This window comes from Catharus ustulatus, chromosome 20 (assembly GCF_009819885.2).
Source record: "Catharus ustulatus isolate bCatUst1 chromosome 20, bCatUst1.pri.v2, whole genome shotgun sequence".
NCBI lineage: Eukaryota > Metazoa > Chordata > Aves > Passeriformes > Turdidae > Catharus > Catharus ustulatus.
Genome location: NC_046240.1, coordinates 6,524,103 through 6,537,536, shown reverse-complemented (window position 1 = coordinate 6,537,536; position 13,434 = coordinate 6,524,103).

Genomic DNA, 13,434 nt, shown 5'->3' with positions numbered 1-13,434 from the left:
AAAACCCAAACAAACAAAAAACAAAACAAAAAAAATACAAAAAAACCTAAACAAATAAAACAAAAAAACGTAACAAAAAACAGGGTAAAACTTCAGAATCCTTCCTGCTTCTGACAGGACCTGCCTTTGAACTCCCTATTTTCATTTTCTGAGGATTTCACTCCTCTTTACTCCCACCAGTACCCCCCTGTTGCCAAAGCATCTCTGAGCAATGCAGCAAAGATTCATCCCACAGAACCACAGTGAACAGATGAGAACTGGCACCTTTCTTGATACTCACTATTGCAGTGATCAGCACACTTCAGCAGCCATTAAAAATGTTAATTAATGATACAAAATGAGCTGGGTTGGTAGTGAAGACAAGCTGGAAAGTGGGATATGATTGCACCAAGAATGCCAAGACCAAAAGCAAATAAAACCCTTCCAACATATGGGGTGCTCCTCATGATCTTTAACAACAAAACAGGAGGATGTTCCATCTTTTTTTTTTTTTTTTAAGCTGGTCAGGGTTAACCCTACCAAAATTCCATCTCAGTCTGAGAACAAAGTGTCTTGGGGTGATTGGATGAAAATGTTTTCCTCTATTGTCTGCTTTAAGCCCAGAAATGGATCCAGTTTAAGCTCAGGGGAAGGCAGGAATTATTTCAGTGCTGTGCTCAGACATTTCTCCTCTCTCTTTCTGTTCTCTCTCAGCACAGAGAGGAGAGTTTTATGCTTTGCTTTTAGCCAGCTTCTTGTTAGCTGAGGCAAGAAGTCTCCCAGGACTGCATACAGCTTCTCCAGTGATTTCTGCAGCTTTTTCTGGAACTATCCAGCTTAACTGTGGTCTGAGAACAGACCTGGGGTTCTTCATCCAGCTCCAGACCTCAGGAGAGGCTGAGCACAGCTCTAAAACCCACCAGCTTTCTCCACTGTGAGAAGGATTTTATATCTAACATTATATATGTATTTTTCCTCATGCCTGTGTACACTCTGTGTATTAAATAAATAAGGTTTTTTTCACTTTCCTCCAAGAAGTTCCTCTCAGATTGTTATAAAGACATATTATAAAATCAGCTTTTCGCAAACAATAAGATAACAGCTGTATGTATAATGTTAAAATAATTTTGCTGTATAGTTTTTATTTCTGCTGTTAACAAAACTTAGACCTAGTAGTGGGATAGCTGATATATAGTTATGCTTGTAATTGAACTGGATAACATCCAGTGATTATATGATGAGGATTCTGATATTCCAACTATCAGCACCTGCCATCTGAAGAAAGTGTGGACCAAGGCCCAAAGTGGAGGTAACAATAAGAACAGACCAAAACCACAGCCAATAAAAACATGCTCTAAAAAGGCAGGCCCAAGGGGTGGCCATGAAAAACATTCCCTAGAATATTAAACTAATCTGTAGAAAAGTTTGAATATGCCTAATGGTTGATGTAATAGAAAAGGTGTTTAAAGAGTGACATCAAAGATTGTAGGTGTGCTCCTGGCTGAATGCCAAGCACCCTTTGTCTCCTATTGTCTTTTATTAAACCTTTTTAATTTTACCAGGAAAGAGAACTTTGTTTTTCACAGGATCACTGGGTAGGGAGGGGAGAGCCAAATCCTGCCTGCCTTAGATGAGATGCTGCTTTCAGGACCTTTCCCCATAACTTGTCTCAAATTGACACAAAGCTGAAAATTTTGCAGCTTTCCAGAGCTGAGCCTTCCCCAAAAGTCAGGAACTAAAAGGAAAACTGTGAATGTATTTTAACTGTAAATGGCCAATGTATTTTATTGCAGATACCAGATTTGTAGCAAAAGGCAGATGTTTTGCAGATTTTACATCTCAAAGCTTTAGTGCTGAACAATGCACCCCAAAAAATCTCAGATACTTTGTTCCTAATCTCAAAACACTGTAAGTTTTTCAGGGAGATAAGCTATAACTGCTCCATGTTTGGATTTTTTTTTATTAGATTTTATTCCCCAGATATAGTGTCTGACAAAGCATGGAGAGTTTACTGTAAGAGTTTCTGATTTACTGGGAAATGGCTCAGCACAGCTCTCAACAGCACACTGCAAAATTATTCAAGGAGCTCGTTTGTATGGCAAAGAACAAGCACCATTTATAATGTGAAATGTAATGCAGGCAAACATTTTCTGTTTCCTACAGTGTCAGGCTTCTATTCTAATAACTAAAGATATGTCAAACACATAGAACAGAAAATGAAAAACAGGATAATAAATCTTCTAAGGACAGGAAAATAACACTTAGTTTTTGAATAGAGGGGGAAAAAAAAATCCTTAGTAGTATTAGAAAAACAGCAAAAATATTGATGTGGTTTATGAATTTAGGCAGATGCTCCCACCCCATTAGGGAAAAAAGAGCTGGAGCCAAAAATAAATTGAAGGGGAGCAAAATTACAGCAGAAAATAGTGGAGTGGCCCCAGAAGGAGGTGAAGGCTGTGACATTCACCCTTGGGTGGGTATCCCAGCACAGGACACAGCCAACACCTCCCATTCCCCTTCCTGAAGCACTCAGCTATTTGCACTCAGGGCACCAGGAGCCTGTCTGGGCAAGGGAAGGGAAGGTGATGCTGAGCCAGGGTCACAATGTCCTTCCCAATTCTCAAGGGCCATTTTGGATGTGCCTCAAGAGTTTTGGGAACCCACCTCAAGGATTCTGCAAAGAAATCACCAGAAATGTCTCATCTTGCTTCACTTGCTGTCCTGCTGTGCCACCTAAGCTCAGTGGGACTCCCTGGAAGTTCATCCCTGCCAAGCTGCCCTGAAGGACTCCTGGATAGGTGCCAGATTTAATGTGCTGGATGAGAAAACAATTGCAAAGCCCACATGGTAAAGAGATGGGAATATGTCAACCTGATGAGGAAATATCATATTAATATTCAAATATACGATTAAAATCTTGAAGGAATGTTAAGACAACATAGAAAGTCATAAGCACAACAGCAGAAAACAGAGTTTGGGAGAATCACAAGGGGAAAAGATTGATCTTTTCCCTCTGACCTGAATTTCTTCCTTAATGATGCAGCAATATAGCAGCAAGCTGATTTCAGCTTGCTGCTCCTTTCAGACATAATTTAAATTTGACAGCCCTAGGAGTAATAGTGACATTTTCAGACATTCATGCCAAAGTTTCACAATACTGGAGGCCTTGCTCATTAAACATTTATTTCTATCTGTGTTCCTCGAGCTGCAGAGGAGGTACAAACGTGGAACACCATTGACAAGGATTTCATCCACCTGCTGCCCCTGTTCCTCACACACAGGTGGGCAGCTGGGACACCTCAACCACAACTGCATCACTGACACTGTCCTGCTGCAAGCAGTGGCCTCTCCTGGAACAATGTGAAGTACCAAAGGCAAACATCACCTCCTGAGATCTTAAATCAAATCACAGACCAACAGGGCTTTGGCTTTTAAAAGTCATGATGAATCCCTGTGTAATTCCAAACACAAAGGATGAAGAATGGTGGAATAATTCCAGGTTTCAGTTTTCAGAAATTGACTTTTTCCACTCCTTATATGTTCCTTCTCTTACAGAGAGAACTGTAAGTGCAGTGACCACACCAAGGGAGAGAGCAGTGACCACACCAAGGGACAGAGCAGTGACCACACCAGGGGACAGAGCAGTGACCACACCAGGGGACACAGCAGTGACCACACCAAGGGACAGAGCAGTGACCACACCAAGGGACAGAGCAGTGACCACACCAGGGGACAGAGCAGTGACCAAACCAGGGGACACAGCAGAGACACCCCAACATCCCCTGCTGGGGCAGAGTGCCAGAGCCCATGGAGCCCTTGTGCTGCCTCTGAGCTTGTTCCCATCACAGGAATTTCTGCAGCAGGCACAGCAGAGAGCACAATGCACAGAATGATTATGCCTGATGCTCCAACCCACCAGGGATTAGGGATGAACCATCCAGCCTGGCCTTCCCTGCCTTTGTCACCGTGTCACACGTGTGACAGCTGTGCTTTCCAGCACAGAAGTGTTTCCAGGCTCCAACATTCCACTCTGAGGGATCGTTGTCATTCCCAGCCAGTGCAAGCAGCCATGGAAACAGAGGAAATCTGGAGCCAGGTTCAAGTTCAGAGAAACTGCAAGCACTAAGCTGTGCATGCTCTGTTTGCAATGCCCCAGTGCTGCACTGGGATTTGGAAAGGACTCTGATCAGAAAGGAAACATCCCAAAGCTGGAGTGAGCTTGGATGCTTATGCTGTAACAGCTTGCTTCTTTATGATGTTTGTTTGAGTGGTTACTCTGAATTTTTGATGTTTTATTACCTCTCCGATGTTAACGCCTGAGAATAGTACTATCAAATTATTTTTCCTGTATTTGTTCTTTATTTGCAATTTTATGATAAATTTTCACAAATTAAGGAGAAATTTGCTTGTTTGGGACAATTAGCAGAAGAACAGGTCCTATACAAATGGTATTAAGGTTTCTTACATAAAGGATTCTTCAAAGTTACACTGCCAAGCAAGAAGGGAACAAATCTGAGATCACCTTCATGCTTCTCAGACAAAAACACTGAAAGAGACAAACACAAAAACAGAAACTTCTCCAAACTTTACTGCCTTAAAAATATATTTTAACAGAATTTACCTGTGGTTGATTTACAAAACAGAGCACAGGCATAACATTCTGTGCAGGCAGCACCATAAATACTGTGAAATGACTAACAAGAGACACACTGCAATGCAATCTGGTTGCTTTTATAGTGCAGGATTTGTCACTGTGAATCAGGAGGTGTTGTGAAAGGGCAGTAAAGTCTAATGAGTGATTGTGACAGGCTGGAGCCTGGCAAGGTAAGCAGAGCCCTTTGTGTCTCAGGAGTGGGCATCTTATCATGATGGGTGGAAGAGAGAAAGAAAAAAATAATCAGACAAGACTGACTTCAAGATGTTTCTCTTAATGAAAGTTTTCATGTCAACAGTCATTACAATGCTAATGTCAACACTTCTTTGGAAGTAATAACCTTATAACATTCATTAGGGATGTCATAAGCATCCCACAACATACGGTGTCTCAAATCCAATTACTTTTCTATTCAAACCATGACCTTGAATAGGTTTTAAAACAAGAAAGAACACAGAAAAAAAAGCCCCTATTGCCTATTTGATGGCTCAGTGGCAGAGTACTGAAATTTAGAATTATGTCAAGTTGTCTTTCTGTTTGTTCTGCTTTCCAGTTTTGTATCTAATCTAAAAAAAAAGTGATGGAAGCTCATTTTAGAAAAACAAGTAGTGGCAACATCTACTTCCTGAGACTGCACATTAAAAGCACTGTGTACACAGAAAAGGGAATTGTGAAATACTTCAAGCAGTCTTTGACTGGGTTTCAAGTACCTCTGATTCTGAGGGCTAACATTGGAATGCCTTTGTCCTGCATGAATTTTCTTTGTGTCCTACATGAACTCCCCCTGTGTCCTGCAAGAAATCCCTGTGTGTCCTGAATGAGATCCCTCTGTGTCCTGAAAAAATACCAGAATTTTTCCTAAGACAATGATTTAGGCCCTGGGTAATTGAAGAAATAAGAAGCAACCTTTTCATCCAAACTTTCCCTTTTAAAAGCACCAATTTTGCACCAAGATTGTTTGGCAACATTTTTGTTACATAGAGTTTTTCTTCTTTGACCATCTTCCCCTACATGATTTTAACAAAAGCCCCCAAGGATATTTTGATTATGTGAAGATCTAAAAATCTAATCCATTCTATCTCAAGCATGTTATGCCTCCAGAAAATAAGTTATTTGTATTTATAAATGATATCCCACTGGAACTTCTCCTCTTGCTACAGTAATAGGGATAGCACTGTGGTGCTACACAAATAATGCTGGTTATAGAAAACTTACAATTCCTTGCCATGTTTTTTGCAAGTTCTTCCTAAATCAGATTATATTGTTACAATATAAACACTCATGCCTTTAATGGTACAATTAAATCTAGAGCAATTACAGCAGATAGTTCCCATACTTCTTCATTGAGCTTTGCTGAAATATCCCAAATCATTCTTGCAGTTTAATGCATTTAAATATGTAATTATGTTTAGCATATGTCCATTTATTATTCACAGTCACTGGAAATCAAGTTCACTTTGAATATATTTTCTAATTGCTACTTAGAAACATTGGTAGACAAAATAAGTGCTGAGGCTGCATTAATGCACAGATAAATGCATTAACCCAAACCTCTGTTACCCTTTTTAATGATAAGAAAATTAATTCAAGACATTCACTCACAAAAATATTCATTGTTTTCCACTTAACTTTAAAGTCACTTACAAGCAACAAAAAGATCAAATATGATTAATATTTTAGAAAAAGAAATATTGATAAAAGAAAAATCCAGGGGGAAAAAAGAACCTATGTGGGAAAAAAAAAGAATTGAAAGAGCTGACTTGTCTCAATAGCCATCAGGATTTTTCAGGGGAATAGAGCTCAACAAGAGAGGCCATCTTTTAAAATATTTCACGTTTGCACTGTTATTTATAGTGTGAATTTTGCAAAATGAGAAGCTGACAAGCCCTCCATTCAAGGGAAGCAGTAATCATAGCCTGGGGGCCTGGGAGATGTTTGTTCCACCAGAGGCTGCTCTTGGAATCTGTGATAAATCCCTGCCCATTCTGAGGTCTCTGTTCACACCTAAAAACCCCCAAAAGCCTTGGCACAGCAGGGCTGGTGTAGGCACCCCATAAACAATGCAGGTGCTGCAGCAATGGAAGCATTTATGAATTTGGGATGGATTTGCAGCACAGGAGAACAAGTAGAACCAGTGGGATGTGGAACAGAGGGCAGAGCTGTCGAGAATTTCTGCCCTTGGCTGGGTACAGACCACAGAGTAAGAAACCACAGATATGAGGGAAGGGCTTGGGAAGTACAGATATGCAGTTTTGGAGTTTTTGAAAACTTTGCCAAGAAATGTAAACAACAGGCTGATCTTAACTGGGGGGAAATTCTGGCTTGGGGTGGGATTGCTTGAGAGCTGTGACTGCTTGGGCTGCAACACAGGCACTGCCACAACTGTGCAGCATTTCCCATACTGTGCTTTGGGTTTATTTAATGATCTCTTCAAGCACAGGGAGAGAGAAACCCAATCCCCTTCCCAGGCCTTGAGGAATTACTGAGTCTGCCTGACCAGAGGGAACAGAGCTATCAAGCTACAGCCAGTGATGTTTAGATAAAACATTTAGCATTTAGATAATTATGTGAATTTTCCAGATACTTTCAAAATTATACACCACCCTTCCTAGGTGTGCAGCCATGGTGGATTCAGTGGCTGGTGCAGGGCTGCTCAAAAAAATGTCATTCCACCCAAATGCCAAGTTCTGAGACCAAGCTGCCCCTTCAAATTCCTATTTTCCATTCCCAGCCCATTTCACTCCTGGCATTATTTCTCTCTGCATCTTCCACTCCACACAGTGAACACAAAGATAAGCACACTGAAAATTGAGCAGGATCAGATTGTGTAGAAAAATATATGTATTAAAGGGAAAAAAAGATGATACCCAAGGTCTGTTTCATCAGTGCTCAGAACAGAGTTGCATAAATTCCAAAACCAGCAAGATAAACAGCAGATTTCAGCTGCAGCAATTGGTTTTGCTGGGTATGAAGCAAGCTAGCAGCTCTTCATAGAAAAATCACTTCCATGTCTGTTTTTTTTCCTCCTCACCAAAAATCAAGCTATTTAAAACCACCACACCTGTGTGCTGTGAAACAAAGAACTCTCTTCTCCAGCCCCCTGCATCATCATTCACTCTGCTGAAGAGCTGTTGCCATGAGACAAATGTTGCCAGATTTTTTTTTTTGCGTGCATTTGAAGGCCCAAGTTCAGCAACAATTGATTTTTGATGGCGACTTTACAGAGACCACACAATGTGTGAGTACAAAAACAAATTACAGAGCAATATTTACTGGGGAAAGCAAAGTGTGAAGCATCACAGTCGTTAGAATGCCTCAGCATGAGCAATTGCTTAACCAGTGCTCTCCAGCATGGGCATGATGTAATATCCTCCTCTGTACAGGAGCACCCCTCCCCAAAGCCCTGAGCATTACTTTGATTTTTTATTATTTATTCCATCCTTCACCTGGACAAGACTGAGAAAGCCTTCTCTCACAGGCTGTCACAACTGCTTTTGTTTATTTTCTGTCAGCAGCTGTGCAATGACTATTGCTGCTTAAGGTTGAAATTCATGTCCAAGCATTTTTATTCCTCTTCTTAGAGTAGTAGATGAAGTGCTCCTTTCTCCCAAATCCCCAGGAATATCTGCACTGATTCCACTGGGAATAAACCCCTTCTAATTAATAACCCTTTTGTGCTTCTTAAAAATGGAAGGTGATGGAGAAATGCAAGACTTGGGCTGTGAGAGATGGGCTGTGAGAATCCCTCCAGCCCACCTGGAAATGGCAATGACAAAACCTGGCCCCAGTCACCACACACAAACCTCCTGTGTGCCCACAAATGCTTGAGAAACAAGCTAAAATTAATGCATCTCATCTCGTGCAGAGCTGTCACTCTTGTTAAATGCAAAATAACAGAGACTCTCATCATGGATATTTCCTGTATCACTGACAGCTCACCATTGCACTGCCATGTCCCTGCCTCACAAACATCCACAGACCTGGAAAAGGACACACATGTCCTGCACTCACCTTCTCTGCTAATACCAAACACAAGGGAGACAAGTCAGGCAAGATCTTCACTCAAGTTCACTCATTTAACACTTGAAACATTTAACATTTAAGTGAACATTTAAGTTCACTCATTTAACACTTGAATTTGGAGCCAAAGCCAGCACAATGCTTGTGTCCATTTATAAGGTATTACAGATAGGCAAATTATGAAAGAGCTTGCTGAGTTTAGGAATAAAACTTTAAAAGCCTGTGGAGCCAGGACTAACCAGTGTTCCCAGTGATGAGGTGACAGGCAATGCCTCAAACCTGATGCCCCTTTCTTCCCTCAGATCTTCATGGGGTATCTGTGGTCTCATCCATCTGCAGGAAAATCTTTGATCCCTTTCTTTCAGGAGGGATCAAAGAGCAAAGACATGATAACCTAATCATCACCATTCACAGAGCCCTGTGGAATCCCCAGCAAGAGGGTCCTGAGTCTTGAATCCCAATGCCAAAACTGGTGAAAGGAGCAATGTTACCTGCAGGGAGCTGAATCTTGATGAGTCAGCATGGTTCCCTCAATCTGTATTTTCTGGACACGTGGAAGAATCTCCTCAGCTGTTTGATGCTTTGTCATGCAAAGCAGATGAGCAGGAGCTTCAGTCCCAAGGGCAGAAAATAAAAACGAGCAGAGGTCAGAGAGAAACACTTCTATTCCTCCACCTTTACTCAGTCAGCCAAAACTTATTTCAAGATGTTTTAGTGGCCAGAAAAACCCAAGCATCTGCAAACTTTGCAGAATCTGTGTGAAAAGTCAGAGACTTGGTGAAACAGAAGATTCCCACATCAACTCCCACAATATGCCTACACTATAGAACACAAACCCAACAGTCCAGTGTTGGAAAAAACCTGAGCAGAGCAGAGTTGTATCCTCACACAGAGACACCTTAGCCAGAATATTTTACTGCAAGCAGAATTACATTTACTCATTTCTTTAGCAGCAAATTTTCTTCCCCTTGTCTATTCCAATGGATTTCTTTATTCCATCAAACTAAAGCTCCTTTCCACAATTTTCCCCACATTCTCAAGTACAAGATGAACATGTTTGTAAAAAGCTCATTCTATTAATTATGGCCTTGCACCTTAAGTACTCTATGGAAGTTTAATTTGGCTACAGAATTCTCTTAACTCTGTGGGAGTTTCTTGTGTCTACATTCGTGCTCATTGTCAAAGAAACAGTGCTAATAAATACATCAATTCATTCTCCCCTGCAGCTCAGAGCATATAACACTTATTAGTGCATTTTTATACACCCATACAAAGTGTCATACATGTGGCAGTCATTGATTATTCTCTAAGGGTTGGGAGATTCATATATCATAGCTCTGGCATGCTGATGCTATCATCTTCATGTTTTCAGAGCCCTGAGGTGTTCCATTTTTTAGGTTGATACCATAATTTCTCCTGCTGTCAGTTCCAAAAATGTATTGACAAGACTGTCAAGAAGTCACCTTTTATGCATTTATTTTCTCTCCCTCAGTTAATGCAAAGATTTTCAAAGTATAAGAAAGATAATTTAGTCTTTAAGGTGTAAATAAATCCAATGAGACAATGCACTTAAATTTATTTCTTTTACCATACAATTAGTTGTTCCTGTCCAACAGAGCTTTCTTTTTATATGGTCTATTGTTTTTTAACTAATATCTAGCTTTTTGGTCCAGAACCTAGAACTCAATGATTTTATTAAATAAGTTTCTATGCAGTTCCATGACATAGCAAAATCATATTTATGTATTATAAATATTGTATCTTAGCACTAGTACTTTAGTACTCTCCATCATGGATGTCACTATAATGAAAAATACTGCGGGTGAGTTTCTAGAAAAAGAGCAGTGAATATGTAGAAATTTAAATTATATTTCCTCAAAACAACTCTTTAGATGAAGAATGACTGCCACATGTAACCAGAGTCCAAATATCAAATTTCCAGAGCTGTAAAATCCACAGCAATAGGATGTGCAGGTAGGTGAAGGAGGTGTCAGTGCAAGAGAATCAGTGAGGTCAGTCCTCAGGAATAACAGCAATAATTCTGTAACAAATTAGGGATTTTGTTGAAAGCAAACTGGTCAAGACAACCACTAAAGACTCACAATTTATTAATAATCCTGATGTGTAATCAAGCAGATTGTTTAGCAATATTAAAGGCCTGTAGGATGAGTCTTCACATGTAATCAAATCTTCCCATTTTCCTTTCATTTATTTACAAAGGAATGGGTAGAGCTTTTCAGACATGAATCAATTTCTATGAGATAGCTTCTTCTCAGCTGCAAAATAAAAGGAGTTTTTTACTGCCATTAAGAGAAGTCCTTCTTGAAATTTGATCTATATTTCCAGTGACCACAAAAAAATGCCAGCCCTGAAGAACATTTATAACCTCCTAGTGACTTCAACAGTCCCTCTCTCTGTTAAAAAAAATCTGTAATTTTTGTGGACCAATTCCTACCATGTAGCAACCACCAGGCACTCTGCAGTACACATATGTCAAGCAGATTCTACCAGAGAATTCTGTGTTTGTCATAAACAGCTGCTGATATTTATAAAGAAATTTCCAGGCCTCATAACCCCATGGTGAAAGTCATTTTTTTGATTTTTCTGTTTAGAAGCAATAGCAGTGGACACCTCTTTGTGGGCTCCTTCAGACTAAATGCATTAAATTCAGTGGGAATTATTCCATTCACACACTTGGCCCCATGGCCCCAGCCCAGCACTGAAATGTCATTTCTGGAGCACTCCTAAAGGCCTGATTTTTCAGCAGGGTTTCATGTGAGTTTTACCTGAAAAAGCATGTCAGGTTGTGTCTATTATTATTACTAACCAAGACAGCTTGAGCTAGACAAGTGTTAGCAAGAACTAAAATGGCTGAAGCTGCCCCAAAATGCACCAAGTGTGCTGAACACATTGCTGAAAACTAAAATCCTGCCCCTGGGGTGGATTATCTTTTTTATACTATAAACTGCATAAATATTATTTACAGTTATCTTCCAATACCTCTCACTTATACTGTACAGTCTGGTTCTGCTCTAAACCAATCTAAAAGTGCAAACATCACCCAAAAGATGGATGCAGGAAGAAGGAGGAAAAACAGAACACGCCCAGATTCCTCCATCTGGACCCCAGACCCTTATTATAAGCAATCTTTAAAACCTACTTTTTCGACTTATAATAATCTAACTTATACTCTACTTATTTTTTGTGACTTGGAATTCTTCATGTAAGGGTGGTAATTTTTCCCAGGGAGAGAAATCCAAGGCACAGGGGTTTTGGGCACCGTGCCAAGCCCCTGCCTGGGTCTCAAACCATCCAGGGAAGCCAGAGGGATGTGCTGGGTTCCCACAAGGATCCAGGCTGGGCAGTTTGTGAGATCAACATCTGCTTGAATCTCTTTTTTTTTGCCCAAAAATCCCCCACTAAGCCATCCCCAGTGCGTCTTTAAACAGTCAATTAAAAGGTTCCTGTAAAGTCACAGCTGCTGATGCCTGGATCTCTCCTTCCTTGAGGACATCTCTGAGAAGGATTTCCATGCTCTGTGCAGAGCACAGAACTGATGTTCCCATTAAGGCTTTTAAATCTGATGTCTCCAGAAAAGTTCTAATCTCCACTGCTAATATCTTTTCCCTTACATACTCTGAAAGCATGATGAGGCTGACCTTCAATCCTCCATGTTTTTGCACTTATCTCCTTTTTCTCCTTGTGATTCTGTGCCTATTCCCTTTCAGGAAAGTTCATGTCCTCAATTTCCACCTGTGATTTGATGCCCACAATCTTTTTAGTGTTAAGGTTTGAGCACCATGGGGGGCAACCTTGATTCCCCAGTAAAAAATCTGGAGGATTAAAGAAACACATTTTTCAATTTAATTCAAGATAAGCACTTGGTTCTGTTTGTTTTTAGAGGAGTAGGTAATATAATTTCTCCAAGAAACAGATTCCGTGGATTAATTTCACACTACTGAAGTAAGAATCACTCTTCCACTACAGGTACAAATATAAAAGTTTAAAAGGTCTTTAGGGAACAAGTGGGAAGGATCACTACAGAAGATTATTTGTATTATTTCTTTTAAATACACAAACATGGTGGGGGTCACAGGTTTTCCTTAAGGAAGGTTAGATCTCAGCATTAAGCAGCACCTGATTGTTTGTCCTTAATTCAGGAGCTACAGAATTCTTGTCACAGGCTTGTTTTAATGACTGCTAAAACTGAGTGATCTAATGCAGCTAGGCTGGGTATTTCAGTACATAGGGAAGAAAATCAAACAATTCTATCCCACATTCCTACTCACCAAGCAGATCAGCTGAGTACAGGCAGCACATTTAGCCAGGAAGCCTGTAAGGCATTTATTTACAGAAATATTTTCATATAGGAAAGGTAACAGGAAAGTCACCTCCTTCCAATTCCAATGGTTTATTGAAATTAAAAATTCTTCAAATTAATGATTAAGTATTAACACTGGAACAACATAGGTTATAAATAAGGTATGCAGACTGGATATTAATTTTCACATTCTGGATGCAATGTCTCTTGTTGCTAAAGGATCTGAAGCACTCCACAACTTCAGAGTATTTTTTATTAGTACAATAAGTCTACTGACTGTATGATACAGTGCTGTTAAGTTTAGATCCCAGTAAGTGTACAAGGTAATACTCAATAACACAATTAATGGTGAAGGCAGCATTTCTTGGCACTGAAGGAGTCAGTAAATACAGTTGAGAGTGAATCAAAAGGGGCTGCAGCAAAACTGACACCTTAAAAGCATATTTTCAAAGTGCTAAGT